Raw genomic sequence first — 12,620 nt, 5'->3', positions numbered from 1 at the left:
GCAACATAAACACAAATAGTTCCTATTGTTACAAAATGCGCACCCACCTAACATGCTAATAGATGGTATTGATTTTCAATGAGGTCTGTGTCTGAACATGAATGTCTTGTCATTGTGATGGATAGAAACACAGTGATGGATCGGTGTGGTCTGTACAAGATGATGACATAATTAACTACATTGCACCTTGCACTGCAAACATAGTTGACTTGTTTAAGACTTAAACAGCAGGTGTTGATAAAAGACTTCCCTGCTGTGAGATGTTACATGATGTTGGTGGTGTACAACCCCTTGAGCTAGTAATTTTTTCACATCTTTGTTAACGGCAACTATTTATACTGTAGCAAGGATGACAGTACCGATGAATACCAGTATCGATAAGAACTATCAATATTGGTATCGGTATCGATGAGATCCTAAAAAGTGAATCATATTGTCAATTGATCCAATTGAGTTTTTAACCTCTTAAGGCCTCAGCTGTTTATTTCCATGTTTTTTTTACTTTTTTTCTCTTAGCTATTTGGGCTTATTGGACCCTAATTAGAATAAAAACTAAAAATAATATTTTAATATGATGTACTTAGTCGATAAGTACACAAACGTGTACTTCACGTGTAGTGACATGCAAATTTTTATTTTTACACTTTTTTTTCTAAATTCCATTGTATGTTATACTCTTCTGACACCACCAGATAGCAGTATAAGTGTCCAGATGTCGGCATAAGACCCCAACTCAGTGGTGTACACAATTTTGGAAACAAGAGCTAAAAGGTGCTGTCCACGCATGTGGCCACTAAGGCATTTAGAGGTTAAGATCCAGAAGCCAAAATTAATCGTAAAGTAAACCACCAGAAAACGGATGTACAGTCGTACTAGCATAATTAGCTTGTAACTGTAAATTAAGTTAAAGTTAAAGTACCAATGATTGTCACACACACACTAGGTGTGGTGAAATTTTGCCTCTGCATTTGACCCATCCCCTTGATAACCCCCTGGGAGGTGAGGGGAGCAGTGGGCAGCAGCGGTGCCGCGCCTGGGAATAATTTTTGGTGATTTAACCCCCAATTCCAACCCTTGATGGTGAGTGCCAAGCAGGGAGGTAATGGGTCCCATTTTTATAGTCTTTGGTATGACTCGGCCGGGGTTTGAACTCACAACCTACCAATCTCAGGGCGGACACTCTAACCACTAGGCCACTGAGTAGGTGGCCTAGTGGTTAGATACTTGAATACCAGGTCAATGTCGGCCTGTGAAATGAATTAAAATATATTTAGTTTGCCCCTCCCACAAAAACAGCACCATTTTAACATTGCTTTCTAGTAAGAAAAACACCTTTTAGATGATAAATATTGTATAAAAAACAATCTAATACAAATAACTACAGTCGTTTTACTAAGTCATGTAATAATAATGTGCTGTGGAGAGAGGACTTCTATGGTATCTCCTTCCATCTGCTTCTTTGTCAAACACAGCATCAGCTTCTCCATATTTTCATGGATAAATGCCATAGTTAAGATATTATTTTAACATTATTGGCTGTTGTTAACTGAGAAATAGCTCTTAGACACCAAAACGAATCAATAGAAGTTGTACAAATCAGCCCTTTAAGTCATCCAGCAGCTATGAAATTATAAAAGGATATTGCTGAACAGACGATATCCGATATTCCGATATTGTCCAACTGTTATCTACAGATACCGATATCAACCGATACGGATGTATACAGTCGTGGAATTAACACATTATTATGCCTAGTTTAGACAACCAGGTATGGTGAAGATAAGGTCCTTTTTAAAAATAATAATAAAATAAAATAAGATAAATAAATTAAAAACATTTTCTTGAAAGAAAGAAAGTAATACAATATAAAAAAAAGTTACTTAGAAACTAGTAATTAATGAAAATGAGTAAAATTAACTGTTAAAGGTTAGTACTATTAGTGGACCAGAAGCACGCACAATCATGTGTGCTTACGGACTGTATCCCTTGCAGACTGTATTGATATATATTGATGTATAATGTAGGAACTAGAATATTAATAACAGAAAGAAACAACCCTTTTGTGTGAATGAGTGTGAATGAGTGTCTTTTTTTTTTTTTTTACATTGCCTCTTAGAGTGGTCTTAGGCCATATTGTATATTGCATATTGTGTATATTGTGTTGTTTCTGTATATTGTGTGGTTTCTTCTTTTTTTTTAAAATGCAAAGCACCTCAGGGAAGCAACCTAAATTTCGTTGGACCTGTACCTGTACATGCACAATGACAAATAAAGATCATTCATTCATTCATTCATTCAAATGGGGAGGGAGGTTTTTTGGGTTGGTGCACTAATTGTAAGTGTATGTTGTGTTTTTTATGTTGATTTAATAAATTAAAAAAATAAAATACAATTTAAAAAACGATACCGATAATTTCTGATATTACATTTTAAAGCATTTATCGACGATATTATCGGACATCTCTAGTAATGATAATGTACAGCATTTGCCGTGGAGAGTGGACTTCAATGGTATCTCCTTCCATCTGCTTCTCTGTCAAACACAGCACCAGCTTCTCCATATTTTCATGGATAAATGTCCACAGTTTAGATATTATTTTGACAATATTGGCTGTTGTTAAACTCATTCTGCGTCAGTTTTGGAACAGACTAGCACATGGTGCGGCTGGTAGAGTGGCCGTGCCAGCAACCTGAGTGTTCCTGGTTCGATCCCCACCTTCTACCAACCTCGCCACGTCCGTTGTGTCCTTGAGCAAGACACCTCACCCTTGCTCCTGATGGGTGGTGGTTAGGGCCTGGCATGGCAGCTCCCGCCATCAGTGTGTGAATGTGTGTGTGAATGGGTGAATGTGGAAATAGTGTCGAAGCGCTTTGAGTACCTTGAAGGTAGAAAAGCGCTATACAAGTATAACCCATTTACCATTTACCATTCCATTTCAGTCTTCTTCTCAGCACTGTCTTTCACACTCACTTTCGTCAATTCCATTGTTGGAAAACAAAGCTTTGTCTATCACTAGCTATAAGCTAATGCTAGCAAGTAAGACCGGATGTTTTGGTTAAATTTTACAGGGTATTACTGCGACTTTCACTACGCTAACTAGCATCGCTAATGCATGTCAACCGACTTTTTGCCCGCAACCTAAAGCACAATTAACTGAGAAACAGTTGACACCAAAAATAATCAATTGAATTGGTACAAATCAGCCCTTTAAGTCATCCAGCAGCTATGAAATTATAAAATGATATTGCTGAAAGGAAGATATGTCTAATGTTTTTATTTGTCACGGCCCAAATATGCCAACACACACACGCACACGCACACACACACACACACACACACACACACACACACACACACACACACACACACACACACACACACACACACACACACACACACACACACACACACACACACACACACACACACACACACACACACACACACACACACACACAAAATGTTCTGTCTCCATCGTCTGTCTTTGCTGTGCCATCACCTCCTTTCTCTCCCCCACCCCCTGCCGTTTGTGCTTAATTGTGCCAGTTTGCAAATACACTCCAGACCTGACACATACACATGCAAAAACAGACTGCAGACAATTTTAGTGTGAATGAATCACATTGGGATACTGCATACTGATGACGACAGACACGTTACATGACATTTAAGACACACAATCCTCTGCAGTAGTAGATCAGCTTTGCATGCGCTATCAAGTTTGCACATGTTTTAATACACGCAAACCTTCAGCGGAGCAGACCCTTAGGTAATATGAGCTTTCACGTTATAAAAGATGTTAAAAATCCACGATCGTTGCACAAAGTTCGCCAATATTTCACCAAACTTTTCCCCTTAAGACTTAGATATGATGCATAAAAATAATGAATACCTACATAGATAATGAATTTTTCGAGCAAAGGAAAAAAAAGTTCCCCTACTGAAAACAAACCTCCCAAAGTTTTGGTTTTAGAAGCGTTCTAATGACGGCATTTGAAAGGATTCTGACTGGCTTTGATGTGTTTATTTCCAAATCACCTTCCTGGGCTCCGCAGCCATGAGCTTTGATAAGATGCTCACACTCTCACACGCCTCCCACCTCAAACCAACGGGGTCTCAATGGAGCGTTCTACCACAAACACATGCACCTTGTCTTCTCACGCACGAATATAATGCCTGTACTGCCTTGGCTCGCCATGCAAGATTCACTGCATGCTAGCATAGCATGTTTTCTAATGAGGCTATGCAAATTATTTGTGCAGATTTTTCAGTTTACAATTTTTGGCCTTAGATACTTTTCCTTATGAGTCTTCTAAGTGGGCAAAATCAGGGCTTGTATTTAGGGAATCGTATTTTGAGCCCCCCATTATAAAAAATGCTTACATTTTTTTATTTATGTGAAATTGTTTCTATATGTTTTATTTTTATTTTTCAACAAACTTAAATTCAATTTAAATATTGTTATTATTATTTCTATTGATATTTGTATTGCTCCATTTGTAGTGTAATAATGCTCATTGTCATTTCTGTATTATTATTTATTTCGCTAACTGCTTCTTTTCTACATATCCTATTTGCTGATGTTGCTCTATTGTTGTTGTTGTTGTTATTGTTGTGTTTGCTGTTGTTGTTTTTGTCTCTCTGTCTAATCCCCCTCTTGTCCCCACAATTCCCCCCTCGGTCTTCCTTTTTTTCTCTTTCTATCCCCTCCTGCTCCGGCACGGCTGCACCAAATGATAATATAAATACATTTAATAAAGTACATACAAATAAGGCAACAAGAGAAGTATCCTACACTTCTCTTTTAAAAAGTAAATCTGAACAGCCGATATGGGCGTCTACATCAACTATATGATTTGCCAGGACAAAAAAAAAAAAAAAAGTAATTAATTAATTTGAAAATAATAATACTAATAAAAAATAAATAAAATAAAATAAAATAATTTAAATATTGTTTTGAATTAAAATAAATTCACAGGAAACTGTTAGAATATTTTTTCTAATGCAACATTTTTTTTGACTGTTTACCAGCCCAGTACAATATAACATACATCCATAAACGTTGATGCATGTGAAAAAGTGCAATATATTTATCTGTACAGTAACCTATTTATTTATTTATATATGCACCTTATTGCTTTTTCATCCTGCACTACCATGAGCTTATGTAACGAAATTTTGTTCTTATCTGTACTGTAAAGTTCAAATTTGAATGACAATAAAAAGGAAGTCTAAGTCTAAGTCTAAGTCTAAGTCTTATGCTGCGCACCACGAGGGACAAATGTCTGGGAAAATATGCCATTATATTCTTACAAGAGCAGGAAGGGGCTTGGAATACAATTGTGTTAAAAATTGATGCGTTCATTCAGTTATTTACATTTGTTTGTTCGTGCAAAATGGTGACCCCGCCCCCAGGTCTACCGTGGGTTGTAACTGGGGTTGCGCCGTACCAGTATCGGCCGATTTACTTGAAAAAGTATGTGATCGCCATTTCCGATTAATGTCAATTAATGCCGATCACAAACGCAGACTTTGATTGATTGATTGATTTAAACTTTTATTAGTAGATTATACAGTACAGTACATATTCCATACAATTGACCACTAAATGGTAACACCCGAATACGTTTTTCAACCTGTTTAAGTCGGGGTCCACATTAATCAATTCATGGTACAAATGAATATATACTTTTAGCATAATGCAGTCATCACACAAGTTAATCATCAGAGTATATACATTGAATTATTTACATGATTTACAATCCGGGGGGTGGGATGTGGAGGGGGCGGGGTGGTTAGGTTTGGTTGATATCAGCACTTCAATCATCAACAATTGCATCATCTGAGAAATGGACATTGAAACAGCGTAGGTCTGACTTGGTAGGATATGTACAGCGAGCAGAGAACATAGTGAGTTCAGAAAGCATAAGAAAAAGTATATACATTTGATTATTTACAATCCGGGGAGGTGGGATGTGGAGGGGGGAGGGTATTAGTCTTGGGTTGAGGTGGGATGTGGAGGGTGTTAGTCTAGGGTTGAGGTGGGATGTGGAGGGTGTTAGTCTAGGGTTGAGGTGGGATATGGAGGGGGGAGGGTGTTAGTCAAGGATTGAAGTTGCCTGGAGGTGTTCTTTTAGTGCGATTTTGAAGGAGGATATAGATGCACTTTCTTTTACACCTGTTGGGAGTGCATTCCATATTGATGTGGCATAGAAAGAGAATGAGTTAAGACCTTTGTTAAAGCGAAATCTGAGTTTAACGTGGTTAGTGGAGCTCCCCCTGGTGTTGAGGTTATGGCGGTCATTTGGTAGTTTGGTAGATGGCGGTAGTTTGACTCCCTATCGCTAACACTGCATTTATGTTTAGTCCCCCAGCTGACAAGCAGCTAGCAGCTAATGTGTCTCCATACACAGTATGGAGTCACTACCATAAGCTACTAATAATCACCTCCAATTACGGACATTAAACTGCATTTCTTAGTATCTTTATTGTTTTGTCACGTATGGCGAGGCTAAACCATGTAAACCAGGGGTGTCAAAGTCATTTTAGATCGGGGGCCACATGGAGAAAAATCTACTCCCAAGTGGGCCGAGTGGACTGGTAAAATCACGGCACGATCAACTAAAAATAAAGACAACTTCAGATTGTTTTCTTTGTTCTAAAATAGAACAAGCACATTCTGAAAATGTACAAATCGTAATGTTTTTTTTTGGTGTTTTTTTTACACTTACATGTTGCGGTTAATAGTATTCTTTCTTTCTTTGTCATTATTTATACTTTCTGAATAAATGATGTGATAATGTTCATCAATCAACTCATTGGTGTTAATTTTCAATCTATTAAGATGAAAAAATAATATCAAAATCAGATTACAGGACGTTATGTATGTAATCTAATCATTTTCCTCGACTGGTGCACTAGCATCATGTGGTTTATTTTTTTGGACATATGTAGCATCATCTACAAAGATACAAATAATTGCTGTTGTGACATCTAGTGGACACATTAAGAACAGCAGTTTTTTTCATTCAAAAATTTCGGCTAATTTTTATACTTTGCAAACTCATCAAGCGGGCCGGATAAAAACTGTTCGTGGGCCTTATGCGGCCCGCGGGCGTTACGTTTGACACCCTGATCTAAACAGTCTAATAGCATGCTAATAGCTATGCTAACCACTAAGCTAGCTATGAACATGTAGAGTCAAATAAGTGCTTAGTAAAGTTCAAGAAGTTTAGATGGTAGCATGTTGCAGCAGGAAGTAATCCGATACAAACAGGAAATAAGAAGTAGATGAATAAACCTTTGAGTATTGTTCACAAACTCGGGGAATAATCCCCTGGACACAGGAGGACTTTGAAGGCAAAAACCAAATGATCTAAAAGAGTAGTACATAGTAGTTTTTAGTGTTTTCCCGATACCAATATTTTGGTACCGGTACTAAAATTATTTCGGTACTTTTCTAAATAAAGGGGACCACAAAAAATTGCATTTTTGGCTTTATTTTAACAAAAAATCTTAGGGTACATTAAACATATGTTTATTATTGCAAGTTTTTCCTTAAATAAAATAGTGAACATACAAGACAACTTGTCTTTTAGTAGTAAGTAAACAAACAAAGGCTCCTAATTAGTCTGCTGACATATGCAGTAACATATTGTGTCATTAATCATTCTATTATTTTGTCAAAATTATTAAGGACAAGCGGTAGAAAATGAATTTTTAATCTACTTGTTCATTTACAATTAATATCTGCTTACTTTTTCTTTTAACATGTTCTATCTACACTTCTGTTCAAATGTAATAATCATTTATTCTTCTGTTTTTTGATACTTTACATTAGTTTTGGATGATACCACAAATTTGGGTATCAATCCGATACCAAGTAGTTACAGGTACTTTTTAGAGGCGGTATAGTACTGAATATGATTAACTAGTATCGCGGTACTATATTAATACCGGTATACCGCACAACCCCCGTAGTTTTTGCTTTTGTTTATCTATTGTGTACTATTTTTGCTTTGAAAATCAATTGCATGTAATTAAACCAAACAAGGAACTAGTTTAAGTTGTGTGTTGATATTGTCACACTGTCAATAGCACTCGCCATAAAAACAGAATCATTCATTGGTACATGTGATTGGTATCAGTACTTTTTTACTTTTCTATAATGGTGTTCTATGAAGTTATCTGTATGCATATCAAATACTTCATATAGATATTTAATTTTTTTGGCTTGATATAGTGCTTCAGGTCGGTGCTTCATTTTGATACTTTACAAGTATTAAACTATATATATATATATATATATATATATATATATATATATATATATATATATATATATATATATATATATATATATATATATATATATATATATTTTTTTTTTCTCACTGTGCTGATGAGCTACACTATATTACTAAAAGTATTTGGCCACCCATCCAAATGATCAGAATCAGGTGTCCTAATCACTTGGCCCGGCCACAGGTGTATAAAATCAAGCACTTAGGCATGGAGACTGTTTCTACAAACATTTGTGAAAGAATGGGCCGCTCTCAGTGATTTCCAGCGTGGAACTGTCATAGGATGCCACCTGTGCAACACATCCAGTCCTGAAATTTCTGATGGACAAGTCTGGGTTTGGAGGTTGCCAGGAGAACGGTACATTTCGAACTGCATTGTGGCCACGGCCTTCTACTATCCAGGTAAGAGGCCTGATTTATAATCTAAAATTAACTTTCACCAACTCAGAGGCGATGCAGCAGCTCATCGGGCTCAACATGGCAAATATAGCAGCACGAGCTAATTAGCTCTCTGTGATCAATGCGCCGCTAAAAAATAGTTTGTCTTCATTAGCACTTATAGAAACAATATCGCTAAAACTTGGTTAATATTCAGGTCACAAGATGTAAATAGAGTACCGTATTTTCCGCACTAAAAGGCGCACCTAAAAACGTCCAATTTTCTCAAAAGCTGACAGTGCGCCTTATATATGGACCAATATTGAGCCACAACAGGTCTCGCAACTACGGGATGCATAACGTAACTCTACTGTAGCGTCTATTCTATGCGCCTTCCTCTTCCAACATGACTGTGCACCAGTGCACAAAGCAAGGTCCACAAAGACATGGATGACAGAGTCTGGTGTGGATGAACTTGACTGGCCTGCACAGAGTCCTGACCTTAACCAGATAGAACACCTTTGGGATGAATTAGAACGGAGACTGAGAGCCAGGCCTTCTCGACCAACATGAGTGTGTGACTTCACCAATGCGCTTTTGGAAGAATGGTGGAAAATTCCTATAAACACACTCCGCAACCTTGTGGACAGCCTTCCCAGAAGAGTTGAAGCTGTAATAGCTGCAAAAGGTGGACCGACATCATATTGAACCCTATGGGTTAGGAATGGCATGGCACTTCAAGTACATATGTGAGTCAAGGCAGGTGGCCAAATACTTTTGTCAATATAGTGTATGTCAATCAATCAATCAATCAATGTTTATTTATATAGCTCTAAATCACAAGTGTCTCAAAGGGCTGCACAAGCCACAACGACATCCTCGGTTCGGAGCCCACATAAGTGCAAGGAAAAACTCACAACCCAGTGGGATGTCAATGTGAATGACTATGAGAAACCTTGGAGAGGACCGGTCTCCCTCTAGGGGAGACCGGATGCAATGGACGTCGAGTGGGTCTAGCATAATATTGTGAAAGTCCAGTCCATAGTGGATCTAACTTAATAGTGAGAGTCCAGTCCATAGTGGGGCCAGCAGGAGACCATCCCTAGCGGAGACGGGTCAGCAGCGCAAAGATGTCCCCAACCGATGCACAGGCGAGCGGTCCACCCCGGGTCCCGACTCTGTGAAACCATTATAATAAAAGTCTCCTTTTATTATAATGGTTGTCCACACATTTAAAAAAAAAAAAAAAAAAAAAAGTTTTTTTATTACTTTATTTTTGTATTACTTTATTTTCCTATACTATACTGAGTCTTTGGTTTATTTTGTATACTTCTCCATGTTGTCTACTATGTCCGCACTCTCATTTTTTGAAGTTGTTCCTGGTTTATTATACCAATTGATCACAGCTGTGGTTATTCAAGTGCATCACTTCCTGTTAAAAAAAAATGGCACGCTGACAAGACCTCGTCGAAACCGGTCCGTGTTTTGGTAAGCGCCTGTGCAGTTTATAATCAAATTATAAGACGGACACGGGTGTTGCTGGCCCTGCTTTTTGCTTTAAGTGCACTTTTTGTATTGTTCTATATTGTAGGAACCAGACATTTAAGAACAGAAAGAAACAACCTCTTTTGTGTGAATGAGTGTAAATGGGGGAGGGAGGTGTTTTGGGTTGGTGCACTAATTGTAAGTGTATCTTGTGTTTTTTATGTTAAAATAAATAAATAAAAAAATAAAATACAATTTAAAAAAAAGTGCACTTTTTGCCGTGCGCCTCTTTTTTTGTTTAGTACGTTTTTCGGAGAGTGTGTGCATTTCCTGTATTTTGTATATCGACAGATGCAAACATCGCACTCTTGCCGGTTTCTTAAGAATACACAATAACCCTTCTCATCTTGCGAGCTAACTTCTTGGAAAACACGGCATGGCCCACCGATAAACCCACCAGGGCTTTCGCCGGAATGAGATCTTTATTTCAAGGAGTGACGGGTCTAATCCGCCGTAAAACCTCTCCCGGTGTCGAGCGCTTATCTCCTGGTTCACTTCTCACACACACCCGGGCAGAAACTTAACACAGCTTTTTAATTAATTTGCATTCAAGTGTTTCCCGGCTGAAACTTGTGACCCGGCATGCTTTGTTAGTGATCAAGTGACTATTTGAAGGCACAGTGTACAACCAATATGGGCATCTACATCAGGGGTTCCCAAACTATGGCCCGCGGGCCGGATACGGCGCCCCAGCGTCCCAAATCCGGCCAGAGCGAAGTCCCAAGTTAAAAAAATAATAAAAGTAAAACATATTTATATTTTCTAATTATTATTATTTTTAATCTGTCCATTTTCTACCATCTCCTAGCCACTCAGGCAAATCATATTGTCTAAAAATGCATGTTACCATTGATTACGTGACATGCCGCAAGTGCGCTCTTTAAGTCAATTAGTGCGCGAGGAATATATATGTATGTGTGTGTATATATATATATATATATATATATATATATATATATATATATATATATATATGTATGTATGTATGTATGTATGTATGTATGTATGTATGTATGTATGTATATGTATGTATGTATGTATGTATATGTATGTATGTATATATATATGTATGTATATATATATATATGTATGTATATATATATATATATATATATATACTGTATGTTATGTTGGGCGAGTGGCTGTGCCAGCAACCTGAGGGTTCCTGGTTCAATCCCCACCGCATCAAGGGTTGGAATTGGGGGTTAAATCACCAAAAATGATTACCGGGCGCGGCACCGCTGCTGCCCACTGCTCCCCTCACCTCCCAGGGGGTGATCAAGGGGATGGGTCAAATGCAGAGGACAAATTTCACCACACCTAGTGTGTGTGTGACAATCATTGGTACTTTAACTTTAACTTAACTTAACCTTCTACCAACCTGGCCACGTCCGTTGTGTCCTTGAGCAAGACACTTCACCCTTGCTCCTGATGGGTCGTGGTTAGGGTCTTGCATGGCAGCTCCCGCCATCAGTGTCTGAATTTGTGTGTGAATGGGTGAATGTGGAAATAGTGTCAAAGCACTTTGAGTACCTTGAAGGTAGAAAAGCGCCATACAAGTATAACCCATAACCCATATACATATATGTATACATATACATACAGTATATACGCTCGCTCACACACACACACACACACACACACACACACACACACACACACACACACACACACACACACACACACACACACACTATTTATTTATTTATTTATATATATATATATATATATATATATATATATATATATATATATATATATATATATATATATATATATATATAGCCCGGCCCCCAGCCAAATTGTTTTACCCCAATGCGGCCCCGGAGTCAAAAATTTTGGGGACCCCTGATCTACATCAACAATATAATTTGCCTGAGAAGCTGGACAGGACAAAAAAAATATTTAAAAAAATGAAGGCACAGTGAGGAAATGACGGCGTTGCCACTATTGAGGGGTCAAGTGGCATCCAATAAAGTCCTAATTGTGTTAAAATTGCACAACTAAATCATCTTATATCCCTGCCGACTTTTATTGACTTTTCCCCTACAGGAACAAAATTAAGCATTCCAGCCTCTTTTGTTCTCCCCCGGGCAACTCCAGCGAGGCATTGCTTTTGCTGACCAAGTTCGATAATGAAATGATACCCCGAAAATAAAAAAAATAAAAACAGGCTGGGTGATAAATTAAGACAATAAGCTCGAGAGCTTCTCCTTGAGTTTACCCTGACGGGTCCTTGTGAGAGGAGGCGGCTGACAATGTTCTTGCGACAAAGACAAAAAAAAAAAAAGGCAGTCAGGAGACGATAACGAGCGAGGGGAAAAAAGGCGGGAGGTACAAGAGGAGGATTTTGAAATATTCATAATTCTGCCTTTTGTCTTCCTGGAGACTGG

Source organism: Entelurus aequoreus, linkage group LG15 (assembly GCF_033978785.1).
Source record: "Entelurus aequoreus isolate RoL-2023_Sb linkage group LG15, RoL_Eaeq_v1.1, whole genome shotgun sequence".
Lineage (NCBI taxonomy): Eukaryota > Metazoa > Chordata > Actinopteri > Syngnathiformes > Syngnathidae > Entelurus > Entelurus aequoreus.
This window is presented reverse-complemented; position numbering follows the sequence as displayed.